The sequence below is a fragment of the Balaenoptera musculus genome, chromosome 1 (genome assembly GCF_009873245.2).
Source record: "Balaenoptera musculus isolate JJ_BM4_2016_0621 chromosome 1, mBalMus1.pri.v3, whole genome shotgun sequence".
Lineage (NCBI taxonomy): Eukaryota > Metazoa > Chordata > Mammalia > Artiodactyla > Balaenopteridae > Balaenoptera > Balaenoptera musculus.
This window is the reverse complement of record NC_045785.1, coordinates 35,005,268-35,022,610: the sequence shown is the minus strand read 5'-3', so window position 1 is coordinate 35,022,610 and position 17,343 is coordinate 35,005,268. Positions and strand designations below refer to the sequence as shown.

Genomic DNA, 17,343 nt, shown 5'->3' with positions numbered 1-17,343 from the left:
AGTCAGAGATTTGACACCTGAGCTTTGCAGGCTTCAGGATGACTCTATCTGAGCCACATGTGGATACACTGAGACCTTTTTACTGTCTCCACCACAATGTGGGACTTCTAGTCCCTATCCTTCTCCTGGGTTCAAATTACACCCTCTGTAATTCATCTGCTCAGAGTGTGCAACCTCACCCAGCTTTCAAGAAAGGAAACTTACACCACAATTTGAATGGATTCTTGAGTTCTCTTAAGACATTTTAATGCAACTGTTCTTTAAAAACTACTGAGGCCTTTCCACCCTTCTTCCAAGATTCAGATGTAATTGGTCTGGGTGCAGGCTGGGCATCAGGATTTTTCAAAGCTCTCCAAGTGATTCCAGTATGCAGCCAACATTGAGAACCACTGTTACGCCTTCTCCTCTAGCTCTAAAGACGTACTAATTTTATTGCATTGGCTCTTGACTACCTCTCATACCTCTCTTTGTCTGTCGCAAGTTGTGTTGATGACAGTAAAGTTATAATATAGAAGAGTGATGAAAACTTAAGGGCCTAGAATTAGACTGCTTTGGTTGATCTTGAGCGAATTTCTTACCTTCTCTGTGCCTTAGTGTCACTATCTGTAAGATGGGGATAATAGTTATACCTATCTCCTAGGGTTGTTTTAAAGTAGGATTAAGTGGCATTTATACATGTAATGCTTACTGAACAGCTCCTGCATATATTAAGTACTCAATACACATTAGCTATTCTTATTATGATTATTTTTATGCAAATGATCATATAATCTGCAAATAAATCTCTTCCTTTCCAATCCTTAGAGTTACTCTTTCATTTTCTGGTCTTATTGTATTGGTCAGGACCTCCAATATCACACTGAACATTAGTGGTGATAGAAGTACCCTGCATCTTATTGGCCTACTTCATTACCACTATTAAAGGAAATGCTTCTAAGGTTCATAAGCATACTTGTACTTTAATGTATGAAGTTTGATGGAGGTTTTGCTACAGATGCTCCTTTTCATATTAAGGAAATTCTTTTCTCACTTTTTAAGAGGCACTGAATTTTACTGTGTGCTTTCCTTGCACTGAGGGCAACAATCATATAGTTTTCCTCCTTTAAGCTATTAAGGTGAATTTCACTTGTTGAAAGGACAGCATTGATCAATGGGGGGAAATTGAGAAGGGGAGTTTATTATATAGGAGGTGGGAAAAGCATCAAGGTTAACTACCAAGAAATAAATTCACTAAGTAAATTCAGGAGAAGCTATTCAGATGAGTCAGGCCTTATGAAGAGAGAGGAGAAAAACAAAAAGTATGGAATGTTTCCATTTTTGTGACCACAAAAGTGAGGGTTTCAAGAACACAGTGGGTGATTAACCAAGTAAGATTAAAGTTTCTGTAATTTTGCACTGCATATCCTTTCTCCCTTGCTGCCCTTGCCTTTTGCCAACTGTAGTAGGTGCATTTTTTTTTTTAGTTTTTTCTTTTTGCTTTTTCCCCCAACTTTTTATTTTGAAAAATAATCCCCAGAAAAGGTGAACTTATGGTATAATGAATTAATAGCTTATCCATTACCTAGATTCACCAGTTGTTAACGTTTGGCCACGTTTTATTTATCTGGGTATCCATATATGTACTTTTTTCTCTTTTTGCTGAACCATTTGAAAGTTCCAGACATGACGACGCTTTATGCCTGAACACTTCAGCATGTAGCTCTTTAACAAGAACATTCTCCTAAATATCTGCAATACCATTATTACATCCAAGGAATTTAACATTAATATATTTAATATACAATAACATAGTAAAATTTCATCAATTATCACCAATTTCCTTTATAACTTTTTTCTTATTTGATATAGGATCCAATTAAGGATCCCACAGTGCATTTGGTTGTCAAGCCTTTTTAGTATCCTTTCATCTTTATCTTTAATCTAGAACAGTACACATACACATGCATGTATGCAATGCACACACACATAGGTGGTCTTTCATGACTCTACTGTTTTGGAAGAGTCCAGGGAAGTTGTCTTTTAGAATGTCCCACAATCTGGATTTGGTCACCTTCCCCCCAACAATTAGATTTAGGTTAATCATTTTTGGCAAAAATACTATATGTGTGATGTTGTGTACTTCCCATCACATCACATCAAGAGGCACATAATGTCAGTTTGCCTTGTTATTGGTGATGGTAAATTTGATCATTTGTTTCAGGTGGTATCCATCAGAATTCTACTTTAAAGTTACCTTTTCCTCTTTATAGTTAATCAATTAACCTATGGAATGATACTTTGAAACCATGTAAGTTTCCTGTTCTGCAACAATCTTTCACCCAATAGTTTTAGTATACATTGATGATCCTTACCTGAATCTATTCATTACATGATGGTTGTAAAATTGTGATCTTCTAAGGCAATAATACCACCTGCAAATGAAATAAGTGGAAGTTAGAGATGTTAACTCTACCTTGGGGGAAGATCTGGGGAGGCACCTACAAGGGATTTATGCAGAAGACAAAGACATGATGTCCTGAAAGAAAAACATTATCTTGAGCCTTTACACCCAGGAGAGCTTCTGGGTTCTGGATCCATAAGACAGCTGTTTTTCCTGTCAACTTCAACCTAGTTAAAGTTAATAAATCATGCAGTTGCACATCTGTTTTATCCGTATGTTGAAATCATTAGCCTTGCTGTATGAATGAACCCCAGACATTCATTCCCTGGTCCTCCATATAATTTGGCCTGGATCACAGTAACTGTAGTGGCTTACTGCTTGGATTGTTCTCCTTGCCTGTGCTATTTATTGCCTACAAAGAAGTAGTGGGACTAGGCTAGGAAGCCAAAAGCACCGATAGTTTTTAATTTTCAAAAATCCTTACATTCCTAGAATAAGCTGTACTCTGGTTGTATGTAATACATTATTTTTAAATTTACTACTGGGTTTAAATTTTAATATTTTATTTAGAATTTTCTCTCCATGTTCACAAATAAGGTCCATTCTACTGCCCTTAAGTGGTCTTGGTATCAGTATTATATTAACCTCTTAAAAATGAGTTGGATAATTTCTCCCCTTTGGAATAACATGTATAAGATAAGAATTATCTGCTCCTTTGAAAGTTTAGTAAAGATTCACCAGTAAAACAGTCTGGCTTTAGTGTTTTTTTGTTTTTTGTGGTTTTTTTTATTATTTTATTTTATTTTATTTATTGTTTCTGGCTGCGTTGGGTCTTCATTGCTGCGCGCGGGCTTTTCTCTGGTTGTGGTGAGTGGGGGCTACTCTTCTTTGCGGTTCACAGGCTTCTCATTGTGGTGGCTTCTCTTGTTTCAGAGCACAGGCTCTAGGCACACAGGCTTCAGTAGTTGAGGCTGATGGGCTCTAGAGCGCAGTCTCAGTAGTTGTGGCTCACGGGCTTAGCTGCTCCATGGCATGCGGGATCTTCCCGGACCAGGGGTCGAACCTGTGTCCCCTGCACTGGCAGGCGGATTCTCAACCACTGCGCCACCAGGGAAGCCCTGGCTTTAGTGTTTTTAATGAAAGGAATAGGTAAATAAGTTGTGGTATTCCCCCAGTACAACAGTATTCATACAATAGAGTGGTGAAAATCAAATGCAGCTTCATGCAATAACATAAATAAATCTCAAAACGGTGAAGCCATCATTTTTGTTACATTTGTTTGTATGTTTTGCTATTATAGGCAATGCAGCTATAAACATTCTTCTACAAGTCTCTTGCTGCCCACGTGCAAGAGTTTCTCTAGGAAATATACCTCATAGTAGAATTCCTAGCTTGTAGAGTGTATGCACTGTTCAACTTATTAAGGTAACGACATACTATTTTCCTAGGGAACTTTTCCAGTTTACACCAATATCAGCAACACGTGAAAGTTCCCTTTAGTCCATATTCTAGCTAACATTCACTATTATCTAAGTTTTGCATTTGGTGGCTGTGTAATTGGATTTTATTATGATTTCAACTTTCATTTCCCTGATTTCAGATGAACTGGAAAATTTTTTCAAATGTTTATGGATTATTTATGCTTTCTCAATCAAAAACAATCAAAATGTCTATCAATGGGTGAATGGATAAATACATAAATGTACAGCTATATGACAGAATACAACTCAACAATAAGTATGGATGAACTATTTATGAACCCTACAGCATGCATGAATCTCAAAATAATTGTGCTGATTGAAAGACAAACAAGAGTACATACTGTATGATTCCATGTATATAAAATTACAGAAAATGCAAGTGATCTACAATGACCACAGCAGATCCAGTGGTCACGTGGAAGCAAGCAGAGGGTGAAGATGAGAGGGAGGATCACAAAGGACTTGAAGAAATTTGGGGGATATTGGATGTGTTCATTATCTTGACTGTGGTGATGGCTTTACAGGTGCTTATGTGTGCCAAAACTTAACAAATTGTAGACTTTAAATATGTGTAGTTCATTGTGTGCTGATTTTACTTCAATAAAGCTGTCAAAAACAAGCAGCCCATTAAAGATTTATTTCTTACTCATGCTCCATGTGCATCATGAATTGCTAGTAGTATTTTCATTATCCTCACTCTAGGACCCAGGCTGATGGAGAAGGTACCATCTGGACAGTCCTGATTGCCATGGTGGAGGAAAACAAGGGCATGTGGCAAAGCACATACTAATTCTTAGAGCTTCCACCCAGAAGTAACAAGGCCACACCTAACTTTTGAGGCTTTACTAGGTTCTCATAGCATCAGGATCATTATATGTTTCTGATGAATTATAATTCATCATTATGTGGTCCTTTTTAACCCTAATAATACTTTTTCCCTTATAGTCTGTGATTTCGCATATTAATGTAGCTACACACTGGCTTACTTTTGGTAAGTAATTGCCTGGGGTATCTTTTTAAATTCCTTTACTTTCAATCTTTCTGTATCTGTACATCTTATTTATTTTTTATTGTGGTAAGAACATTTAACATGAGATTTACCCTCTTAAATCTTAAGCTTACAAATTGTATTGTTACCATAGGCACTGTGTTGTACAGGTACTATGTTGTACTGTTGTTACTAAGGCACTATATTTGTCTTTAGAACTTGTTCATCTTGCATGATTGAAACTTTATACCCATTGAACAATACCTCCCATTTCCTTTGCACCTAGGAACCACCATTCTACTCTGTTTCTATGAGCTTGACTATTTTAGATAAATGGAATCATGCAGTATTTGTCCTACTGTGACTGGCTTATTTCACCTAGCATATGTCCTCAAGGTTCATCCATATTATTGCACATGGCAGAATTTTCTTCTTTTTTAAGGCTGATCAATATTTCACTGTATTATATACTGCATTTTCTTTATCTAGGCTACATTAATGGACATTTAAGTGGTTTCTGCATCTTGGCTATTGTGAAAAATGCTGCAATGAACATAGGAGTGTAGATATCTCTTTGAGATCTTTCTTTCAATTATTTTAGATATATGCCCAGAAATGGGAGTGCTAGATCATATGATAGTTCAATTTTTAATTTTTTGAGGAATCTCTGTACTATTTTCCACAGTGGCTGCACCATTTTTATATTCCCACCAACAGTGTACAGGGGTTCCAATTTCTCCACATTCTCACTTTTTTTTAAATGTAAATTATTTTATTTATTTATTTTTGTCTGCGTTGGGTCTTTGTTGCTGCACACGGGCTTTCTCTAGTTGTGGCGAGCGGGCGCTGCTCTTCATTGTGGTGCACAGGCTTCTCATTGTGGTGGCTTCTCTCGTTGTGGAGCATGGGCTCTAGGCACACGGGCTTCAGTAGTTGCAGCATGCGGGCTCAGTAGTTGTGGCTTGCAGGCTCTAGAGCGCAGGCTCAGTAGTTGTGGCACACGGGCTTAGTTGCTCCATGGCATGTGGGATCTTCCCGGACCAGGGCTTGAACCCGTGTCCCCTGCATTGGCAGGCGGATTCTTAACCACTCTGACACCAGGGAAGTCCCTCATTTTCTTTTTTTATAGTGGCCATTCTAACAGGTGTGAGGTAACATCTCATTGTGGCTTTGATTTGCATTTCCCTGATGATTTGTGTTGTTGAGCACCTTTTCATATACCTGTTGGCCATTTGTATGTCTTCTTTGTAGAAATGTCTATTCAAGTCCATACCCATTTTTTAATTGAGTTTTTGTTTTTTGCAACTGGGCTATAGGGCTTCCTTATATATTGTGGATATTAACCCCTTATCAGGTATAATGTTTGCAATATTTTCTCCCAATCTGTAGGTTACATTTTCATTTTGTTGACTGTGTCCCTTTGCTGTTCAGAAGCTTTTTAGTTTGATGTGGTCACAGTTGTCTATTTTTGCTTTTGTTGCCTGTGATTTTGGTGTCATATCCAAGAAATTACGAAGACCAATGCCAAGAGGCTTTTCCCCTATGTTTTATTTTAAGAGGTTTACAGTTTCAGGTCTTATATTTAAGTCTTTAATCCATAAAAGTTCAATTTCATTATTTTGTATGTGGATACCCAGTTTTCCAAAACAATTTGTTGAGGAAACTATCCTTCCCCATCGTGTATTCTTAGCTCTCTCTCTTTTTATTATTATTACTGAAGTAGAGTTAATTTACAATGTTGTTAGTTACAGGTGTACAGCAAAGTGATTCATACATATATTCATATCATATATTTTTCAGATTTTTCCCATTATAGGTTATTACAAGATATTGTACATAGTTTCCTGTGCTATACAGTAGGTCCTTGTTGTTTATCTATTTTATATATAGTAGTATATAACTGTTAATCTCAAACTCCCAATTCATCCCTCCCTCCTCCGCTCTGCCCCCTTTGGTAACCATAAATTTGTTTTCTATGTCTGTGAGTCTATTTCTGTTTTGTAAATAAGTTCATTTGTATCATTCTTTTAGATTCCATATATAAGTGATATCACATGATATTTGTCTTTGTCTGACTTACTTCACTTGGTATGATAATCTCTAGGTCCACCTATATTAATGCAGTGGCCTTATTTCATTCTTTTTATGGCTGAGTAATATTCCATTGTATATATACCACATCTTCTCTATCCATTCATCTGTTGATGGCCATTTAGGTTGCTCCCATGTCTTGGCTATTATAAATAATACTGCTATGAGCATTGGGGTGCATGTATCTTTTCGAATTGTCTTTTCCAGATATATGCCCAGGAGTGGGATTGCCAGATCATATGATATCTTTATTTTTAGTTTTCTGAGGAACCTCCATACTATTTTCCATAGTGGCTGCACCAATTTACATTCCCACCAACAGTGTAGAAGGGTTCCCTTTTCTCCACACCCTCTCCAGCAGTTATTATTTGTAGCCTTTTTGATGATGGCCATTCTGACTGGTGTGAGGTGATATCTCATTGTAGCTTTGATTTGCATTTCTCTAATAATTAGCAACGTTGAGCATCTTTTCATGTGCCCATTGGCCATCTGTATGTCTTCTTTGGAGAAACATCTATTTAGGTCTTCTGCCCATTTTTTTTTTTAATTTTTATTTATGTATTTATTTTTGGCTGTGTTGGGTCTTTGTTGCTGCGCGCAGGCTTCCTCTAGTTGCAGTGAGTGGGGGCTACTCTTCGTTGCGGTGCGCAGGCTTCTCATTGTGGTGGCTTCTCGTTGCGGAGCACAGGCTCTAGGCACGCAGGCTTCAGTAGTTGTGGCACACAGGCTCAGCAGTTGTGACTCATGGGCTCTAGAGCGCAGGCTCAGTAGTTGTGGCACACAGACTTAGTTGCTCCACGGCATGTGGGATCTTCCCGGACCAGGGCTCGAACCCACGTCCCCTGCATTGGCAGGCAGATTCTTAACCACTGTGGCATGTGGATTCTTAACCACTGCACCACCAGGGAAGTCCCTTCTGCCCACTTTTTGATTGAATTGTTTGGTTTTTTGATATTGAGCTATATAAGCTGTCTATATATTTTGGAAATTAATCCCTTGTCGATTGCATCATTTGCAAATACTTTCTCCCATTCTGAGGGTTGTCTTTTCGTTTTGTTTATAGTTTCCTTTGCTGTGCAAAACCTATTCAGTTTAATAAGGTCCCATTTGTTTATTTTTGCTTCTATTTCCATTACTCTAGGAGACAGATTCAAAAAAATATTGCTGTGGTTTATGTCAAAGAGTGTTCTACTTATGTTTTCCTCTAGGAGTTTTATAGTATCCAGTCTTATATTTATGTCTTTCATCCATTTTTAGTTTATTTTTGTATATGGTGTTAGAGCATGTTCTAATTTCATTCTCTTAATGTAGCTGTCCAGTTTTCCCAGCACCACTTACTGAAGAGACTGTCTTTTCTCGAATGGATATTCTTGCTTCCTTTGTCATAGGTTAATTGACCATAAGTGTGTGCATTTATTTCTGGGCTTTCTATCCTGTTCCATTGATCTATATGTCTGTTTTTGTGCCAGTACCATACTGCTTTGATTACTGTAGTTTTGTAATAGGGGAGAAGTCAGGGAGAGTGATTCCTCCAGCTTTGTTCTTCTTTCTCAAGATTGTTTTGGCTATTTGGAGTCTTTCATGTTTCCATACAAATTTTAAATTATTTGTTCTAGTTATGTGAAAAATGCCATTGGTAGTTTGATAGGATTGCATTGAATCCATAGATTGCCTTGGGTAGTATGGTCATTTTAACAATATTGTTTCTTCCAATCCAAGAACACAGTATATCTTTCCATCTGTTTGTGTTGTCTTCAATTTCTTTCATCAGTGTCTTACAGTTTTTGGAGTACAGGTCTTTTGCCCACTTAGGTAGGTTTATTCCTAGGTATTTTATTCTTTTTGATACAGTGGTAAATGGACTTGTTTCCTTAATTTCTCTTTCTGATATTTCATTGTTAGTGTATAGAAATGCAACAGATTTCTGTATGTTAATTTTGTATCTGACAAATTTACCTCATTCACTGATGAGTTCTAGTAGTTTTCTGATGGCATCTTTAGGATTTTCTTTTCTTTCCTTTTTTTTTAATTGAAGTAGAGTTGATTTACAATGTTGTGCCAATCTCTGCTGCACAGCAAAGTGACTCAGTTATACACATAGAGACGTGCTTTTTATATATTCTTTTCCATTATGGTTTATCACAGGATACTGAATATAGTTCCCTGTGCTATACATTAGGACCTTGTTGTTTATCCATTCTAAATGTAATAGTTTGCATGTACCAACCCTAAACTCCCAGTCCATCTCTCTCCCTCCCCCCCTCCCCCTTGGTAACCACAAGTCTGTTCTCTATGTCTATTTCTGTTTCGTAAGTAGGTTCATTTGTGCCATATTTTAGATTCCACATGTAAGTGGTATCATATGGTATTTGTCTTTCTCTTTCTGACTTACTTCACTTAGTATGATAATCTCTAGTTGCATTTAGGATTTTCTATGTAGAGTATCATGTCATCTGCAAAGAGTGACAGTTTTACTTCTTTTCCAATTTGGATTCCTTTTATTTTCACCTCTGATTGCTGTGGCTAAGACTTCCAAAACTGTCAAATAAAATTGGTGAGAGTGGGCATCCTTGTCTTGTTTCTGATCTTAGAATGAATGCTTTTGGCTTCTCACCATTAAGTATGATGTTGGCTGTGGGTATTATTGGCTCTCTTGTCAAAGATCAGGTGACTGTATGTGTGTGGGTTTATTTCTAGGCTCTTTATTATGTTCCATTGTTCCATGTGTCTGTCTTTATACCAATACCTTACTATTTGATTACTGTAGCTTTATAATATATTTTGAAATCAGAAAGTGTGATGCCTCCAGCTTTGTTTCTCTTTCTCAGGATTGCTTTGGCTTTTGGGGATCTTTTGTGGTTCCATGTGAATTTTAGGATTTTTTTTTCATTTCTATTTAAAATGTCAGGATTTTGATGGCGAAAGCACTGAATCTGTGTATAATTTTGGGTAGTATAGACATCTTTAAAATATTGTCTTCCCCAATATGAACATGGGATGTCTTTCATTTATCAATATTTGCATCTAATTTCTTTCAGTGATGTTTTGTTTTTTTCAGTGTATAAGTCTTTTGCCTCCTTGGTCAAACTTATTCCTAAGTATTTCATTCTTTTTGATGCTATTGTAAATGGGATTGATTTCTTAATTTTCTTTTCAGTTAGTTCATTATTCTAGAAATGCAACTGATTTTTGTATGCTGATTTTTTAATTCTGCAGCTGTACTGAATTTATTACTTCTAACAGTTTTTTTGTGGTCTTCAGGGTTTTCTACATATAAGATCAGTTCATTTGTAAACAGAGATAAATTTACTTCTTCCTTTCCAATGGATGCCTTTTATCTATATCTGTCTATCTATCTATCCATCTGTCTATCTATCTATCCAGTTTCTCTGGCTAGGACTTCAAGTAATATGTTGAATAAAAGTGTTCAGAGTGGGCGTCCTTGCCTTGTTCCTAATCTTAAGAGGAAAAGCTTTAGTTTTTCATCACTGAGTGTGATGTTCCCTGTGGGCTTTTCATATATGGCCTTTAATCTGTTGAGGTACATTCCTTCTATACCTGGTTTGTTGAGTGTTTTTATCACGATAGGATGTAGAATTTTGTCACATGCTTTTTCTGCATCAACTGAGATGCTCATGTGATTCTTGTCCTTTGTCTATTAGTGGTATATACATTTATTGATTTTCATATATTGAACCATCATGTATCCTGGGGATAAATCCCACTTGGTCAAGATGTATAATACTTTTGATGTGATGTTGAATTCAGTTTCCTAGTATTTTGTTGAGTATTCCTGCAGCAAATTCATGAGGGATATTGGTCTATAGTTTTCTTGTAATGCCTGTCTGGCTTTGGTATCAGGGTTATGCTGGCCTCATAAAATGAGTTTGGATGTGTCCCTCCCTCTTCAAGTTTTTGAAGAATTTGAGAAAGATTGGTGTTAATTTTTCTTTAAATATTTGGTAGAATTCTCCTTTGAAGCCATCTGGTCTTGGACCTTTTGTTGTTGGGAGCATTTTGATTACAGATTTAATCTCCTTAGTAGTTATTGGTCTGTTCAGATTTTCTGTTTCTTCATGATTCATTCTTGGTACATTGTATGTCTCCAAGAATTTATCCATTTCTTTTAGGTTATCCAATTTGTTGGCATATAATTGTTCACAAAAGTCTCGTATGAGTCTTCTTATTTCTGTGGCAGAAGTTGCAGTGTCTCCTCTTTCGTTTCTGATTTTTGTTATTTGTGTCCTCTCTTTTTTTCTTACTTAGTCTAGATAAGGTTTTGTAAATTTTGTTGCTCTTTTCAAAAACCAGCTCTTAGGGACTTCCCCTAAGTGGCACAGTGGTTGAGACTCCACGCTCCCAATGCAGGGGACCAGAGTTTGATCCCTGGTCAGGGAACTAGATCCCACATGCATGCCGCAACTAACAGTTCTCATGCCACAACTAAGAAGCCTGCGTGCTGCAACTGAGGAGCCAGCAAGCTGCAACTAAGTAGCACGCAAGCTGCAACTAAGAAGCCAGTGAGGTGCAACTAAGGAGCCCACGTGCTGCAACTAAGGAGCCCACCTGCCACAACTAAGACCCAGCACAACTAAATAAATATTTTTTAAAAGTCTTAGTTTTGTTGATTTTTTTCTATTGTTTTCTAATCTCTATTTCACTTATTTCTGCTCTAATCTTTATTAGTTCCTTCCTTCTGATAAGTTTGGGTTTAGTTCTTTTTTTTTTTTAGTTCCTTAGAGTATAAATTTAGGTTGCTGATTTGAGCTCTTTCTTCTTGCTTAGTATACACATGTTCTGCTATAAACTTCCCTCTTAGTACTGCTTTTCTTCATCCCATGAATTTTAGTATGTTGTGTTTTCATTTTCATTTGCCTCAAGATATTTTCTGATTTCCCTTATGATTTCTTCCTTGACCAATTTGTCGCTCAAGAGTGGTTTGTTTAATTTCCACATATTTGTGAATTTTCCAATTTTCCTTCTGTTACTGATTTCTAGTTTTATTTTATTGTAATCAGAAAAGATACTTGGTATGATTGTTTTGTGGCCTAACATGATCTATGCTGGAGAATGTTCCATGTGTACTTGAGAAGAATGTGTATTCTGCTGATGTTGAATAGATAGAACATGATAGAATGTTCTGTTTATACTTGTTAGGTCTGTTTGGTTTATTGTGTTGATCAGGTCTTCCATTTTCTTATTGATCTTCTGATTGTTCTATCCATTATCAAAAGTGGAGTATTGAAATATCCTACTATTATTGTGTTACTCTCTATTTTTCTCCTCAGATCTGCCAATGTTTAGTTCATATATTTCAGGGCTCTAATGTTAACTGTGTGTATATTTATAATTGTTATATCTTCCTGGTGAATTGACCCTTTTATCATTATATAATGTCCTTCTTTGTCTCTTGTGACAGTTTTTAACTAAAGTCTATTCTGTCTGACATAGTATGGCCACTTCTACTCTCATTGGGTTTCTATTTGCATGGAATATTTTCCCTTCTTTTCACTTTCAGCCTATGTGTATCTTTACACATAAGATGAATCTCTTGTAGACAGCATACAATGAGTACAGGGTTTTGTTTTTTTTTTAATCCATTCAGCCACTCCATGTCTTTTGATTAGGGAGTTGATCCATTTACATTTATTTATTGATTGATTTGGCTGCACTGGGTCTTCGTCGCTGCGCGTGGGCTTTCTCTAGTTGCTACGAGCAGGGGGTCTACTCTTTGTTGCAGTGCATGGGCTTCTCACTGAGGTGGCTTCTCTTGTTGTGGAGCACGGGCTTTAGGCGTGCAGGCTTCAGTAGTCACAGCACACGGGCTCAGTAGTTGCAGTGCATGGGTTCAGTAGTTGTGGCTCATGGGCTCTAAAGCACAGGCTCAGTAGTTGTGGCACATGGGCTTAGTTGCTCCACAGCATGTGGGATCTTCCCAGACCAGGGATTGAACCCGTGTCCCCTGCACTGGCAGGTGGATTCTTAACCACTGCACAACCAGAGAAGTCCCTCCATTTACATTTAAAGTAATTACTAAAAGGAAAGGACTTACTATTGCCATTTTGTTCATTGTTTTCTGCCTGTCTTGTGACTATTTTGTCCTCTTTTACTCTCTTTCTGCCTTTCTTGTGTGTTGTTGATTTTTTGCATTGACATTCTTTGATTCCTTTCTCATTTTCTTTTGTGTATCTTCCATAGGTATGTTTTGTGTGCGTGGTTACCATGGGGCTTACACAAAACATCTTATAATAACCTGTTCTAAGCTGATAACAATTTAACTTTAATAGCATATATAAACTCTTTTGAGATTGGATCAAGATGGTGGAGTAGAAGGACGTGTGCTCACTCCCTCTTGCGAGAGCACCGAAATCACAACTAACTGCTGAACAATCATCAACAGGAAGACACTGGAACTCACCAAAAGAAACCCCACATCCAAAGACAAAGGAGAAGCCGCAATGGGATGGTAGGAGGGGCGCAATCACAATAAAATCAAATCCCATAACCGCTGGGTGAGTGACTCACAAACTGGAGAAAAATTATACCACGAAGTCCACACTGGAGTGAAGGTTCTGAGCCCCACGTCAGGCTTCCCAACCCAGGGGTCTGGCAACGAGAGGAGGAATTACCAGAGAATCAGACTTTGAAAGCTAGCAGGATTTGACTGCAGGACTTCGATAGGACTGGGAGAAACAGAGACTCCACTCTTAGAGGGCACACACAAAGTAGTGTGCACATCAGGACCCAGGGGGAAGGAGAAGTGACCCCATAGGAGACTGAACCAGACCTACCTGCTAGTGTTGGAGGGTCTCCTGCAGAGGCAGGGGGTGGCTGTGGCTCACCGCGGGGACAAGGACATTGGCAGCAGAAGTTCTGGGAAGTACTCCTTGGCAGGAGCCCTCCCAGAGTCCACCATCAGCCCCATCAAAGAGCCTGTAGCCTCCAGTGCTGGGTTGCCTCAGGCCAAACAACCAACAGGGAGGGAACTCAGCCCCACCCATCAGCAAACAAGCGGATTAAAGTTTTACTGAGCTCTGCCCACCAGAGCAACACCCAGCTCTACCCATCACCAGTCCCTCCCATCAGGAAGCTTGCACAAGCCTCTTAGATAACCTCATCCACCAGAGGGCAGACAGCAGAAGCAAGAAGAACTACAATCCTGCAGCCTGTGGAACGAAAACCACACTCACAGAAAGACAGACAAAATAAAAAGGCAGAGGACTTTGTACCAGATGAAGGAACAAGATAAAACCCCAGAAAAACAACTAAATGAAGTGGAGATAGGCAACCTTCCACAAAAAGGATTCCGAGTAATGATACTGAAGATGATCCAGGACCTCAGAAAAAGAATGGAGGCAAAGATCGAGAAGATGCAAGAAATGTTTAACAAAGACGTAGAAGAATTAAAGAACAAACAAACAGAGATGTACAATACAATAACTAAAATGAAAAATACACTAGAAGGAATCAACAGGAGAATAACTGAGGCAGAAGAATGGATAAGTGACCTGGAAGACAGATGGTGGAAATCACTGCCATGGAACAGAATAAAGAAAAAAGAATGAAAAGAAGTGAAGACAGCCTAAGAGACCTCTGGGACAACATTAAATGCACCAACATTCGCATTACAGGGGTCCCAGAAGGAGAAGAGAGAGAAAGGACCCGAGAAAATATTTGAAGAGATTATAGTCAAAAACTTCGCTAACATGGGAAAGGAAATAGCCACCCAAGTCCAGGAAGCACAGAGAGTCCCAGGCAGGATAAACCCAAGGAGAAACACGCCGAGACACATAGTAATCAAATTGACAAAAATTAAAGATAAAGAAAAATTATTAAAAGAAACAAGGGAAAAATGACAAATAACATACAAGGGAACTCCCATAAGGTTAACAGCTGATTTCTCAGCAGAAACTCTACAAGCCAGAAGGGAGTGGCACAATATATTTAAAGTGATGAAAGGGAAGAACCTACAACCAAGATTACTCTACCCAGCAAGGATTTCATTCAGATTCAACAGAGAAATCAAAAGCTTTACAGACAAGCAAAAGCTAAGGGGATTCACCACTACCAAACCAGCTCTACAACAAATGCTAAAGGAACTTCTCTAAGTGGGAAACACAAGAGAAGAAAAGGACCTACAAAAACAAACCCAAAACAATTAAGAAAATACTAATAGGAACATACATATCGATAATTACCTTAAATGTGAATGGATTAAATGCTCCAACCAGAAGACACAGGCTCCCTGAATGGATACAAAGACAAGACGCATCTATATGCTGTCTATAAGAGACCCACTTCAGAACTAGGGACACATACAGACTGAAAGTGAGGGGATGGAAAAAGATATTCCATGCAAATGGAAATCAAAACAAAGCTGGAGTAGCAATGCTCATATCAGATAAAATACACTTTAAAATAAAGAACATTACAAGAGACAAGGAAGGACACTACATAGTGATCAAGGGATCAATCCAAGAAGAAGATATAACAATTATAAATATATATGCACCCAGCATAGGAGCACCTCAATACATAAGGCAAATGTTAACAGCTATAAAGAGGAAATTGACAGTAACCCAATAATAGTGGGGGACTTTAACACCTCACTTACACCAATGGAAAGATCATCCAGACAGAAAATTAATAAGGAAACACAAGCTTTAAATGACACAATAGACCAGAGAGATTTAATTGATACTTATAGGACATTCCATCCAAAAACAGCAGATTACACTTTCTTCTCAAATGTATATGGAACATTCTCCAGGATAGATCACATCTTGGGTCACAAATCAAGCCTCGGTAAATTTAAGAAAATTGAAATCATATCAAGAATCTTTTCTGACCACAACGCTATGAGATTAGAAATCAATTACAGGGAAAGAAAACGTAAAAAACACAAACACATGGAGGCTAAACGGTACATTACTAAATAACCAAGAGATCACTGAAGAAATCAAAGAGGAAATCAAAAATACACAGAGACAAATGACGACGAAACGAAAACATGACAATCCAAAACCGATGGGATGTAGCAAAAGCAGTTCTAAGAGGGAAGTTTATAGCAATACAATCCTACCTCAAGAAACAAGAAAAATCTCAAATAAACAATCTAAACTTACACCTAAAGGAATGAGAGAAAGAAGAACAAACAAAACCCAAAGTTAGTAGAAGGAAAGAAATCATAAAGATCAGAGCAGAAATAAATGAAATAAAAACAAAGAAAACAATAGCAAAGATCAATAAAACTAAAAGCTGGTTCTTTGAGAAGATAAACAAAATTGATAAACCTTTAGCCAGACTCATCAAGAAAAAGAGGGAGAGGACTCAAATCAATAAAATTAGAAATGAAAAAGAAGAAGTTGCAATGGACACCATAGAAATACAAAGCATCATAAGAGATTACTACAAGCAACTCTATGCCAATAAAATGGACAACCTGGAAGAAATGGACAAATTCTTAGAAAGATATAACTTTCCAAGTCTGAACCAGGAAGAAACAGAAAATATGAACAGACCAATCACATGTAATGAAATTGAAACTGCGATTAAAAATCTTCCAACAAACAAAAGTCCAGGACCAGATGGCTTCACAGGTGAATTCTATCAACATTTAGAGAAGAGCTAACACCCATCCTTTTCAAACTCTTCAAAAAATTGCAGAGGAAGGAACACTCCCAAACTCATTCTACGAGGCCACCATCACCCTGATACCAAAACCAGACAAAGATACTACAAAAAAAGAAAATTACAGACCAGTATTACTGATGAATACACATGCAAAAATCCTGAACAGAATAGTAGCAAACAGAATCCAACAACATATTAAAAGGATCATACACCATGATCAAGTGGGATTTATGCCAGGGATGCAAGGATTCTTCAATATATGCAAATCAATCAATGTGATACACTATATTAACAAATTGAAGAATAAAAACCATATGATCATCTCAATAGATGCAGAAAAAGGTTTTGACAAAATTCAACACGCATTTATGATAAAAACTGTCCAGAAAGTGGGCATAGAGGGAACCTACCTCAACATAATAAGGGCCATGTATGACAAACCCACAGCAAAAATCATTCTCAATGGTGAAAAACTGAAAGCATTTCCTCTAAGATCAGGAAGAAGACAAGGATGTCCACTCTCACCACTATTATTCAACATATTTTTGGAAGTCCTAGCCATGGCAATCAGAGAAGGAAAAGAAATAAAAGGAATACAAATTGGAAAAGAAGAAGTAAAACTGTCACTGTTTGCAGATGACATACTATACATAGATAATCCTAGAGATGCTACCAGAAAACAACTAGAGCTAATCAATAAAGTTAATTGTAAAGTTGCAGGATACAAAATTAATGCACAGAAATCTCTTGTGTTCCTATACACTAACAAC

The 17,343-nt window shown here is 37.5% G+C and overlaps 1 protein-coding gene across 1 annotated transcript in view; it reads right to left on the bottom strand.

Annotated features, from left to right (window-relative positions):
* The window catches only part of ZNF691 (zinc finger protein 691), a 79,911-nt gene that overhangs the window by 44,172 nt on the left and 18,396 nt on the right, over positions 1-17,343 (bottom strand). The window contains exon 2 of the transcript XR_005021565.1: positions 2,352-2,411. The gene's annotated coding sequence lies outside the window, so the exon portion shown is untranslated. The remainder of the gene's footprint in view (positions 1-2,351; positions 2,412-17,343) is intronic.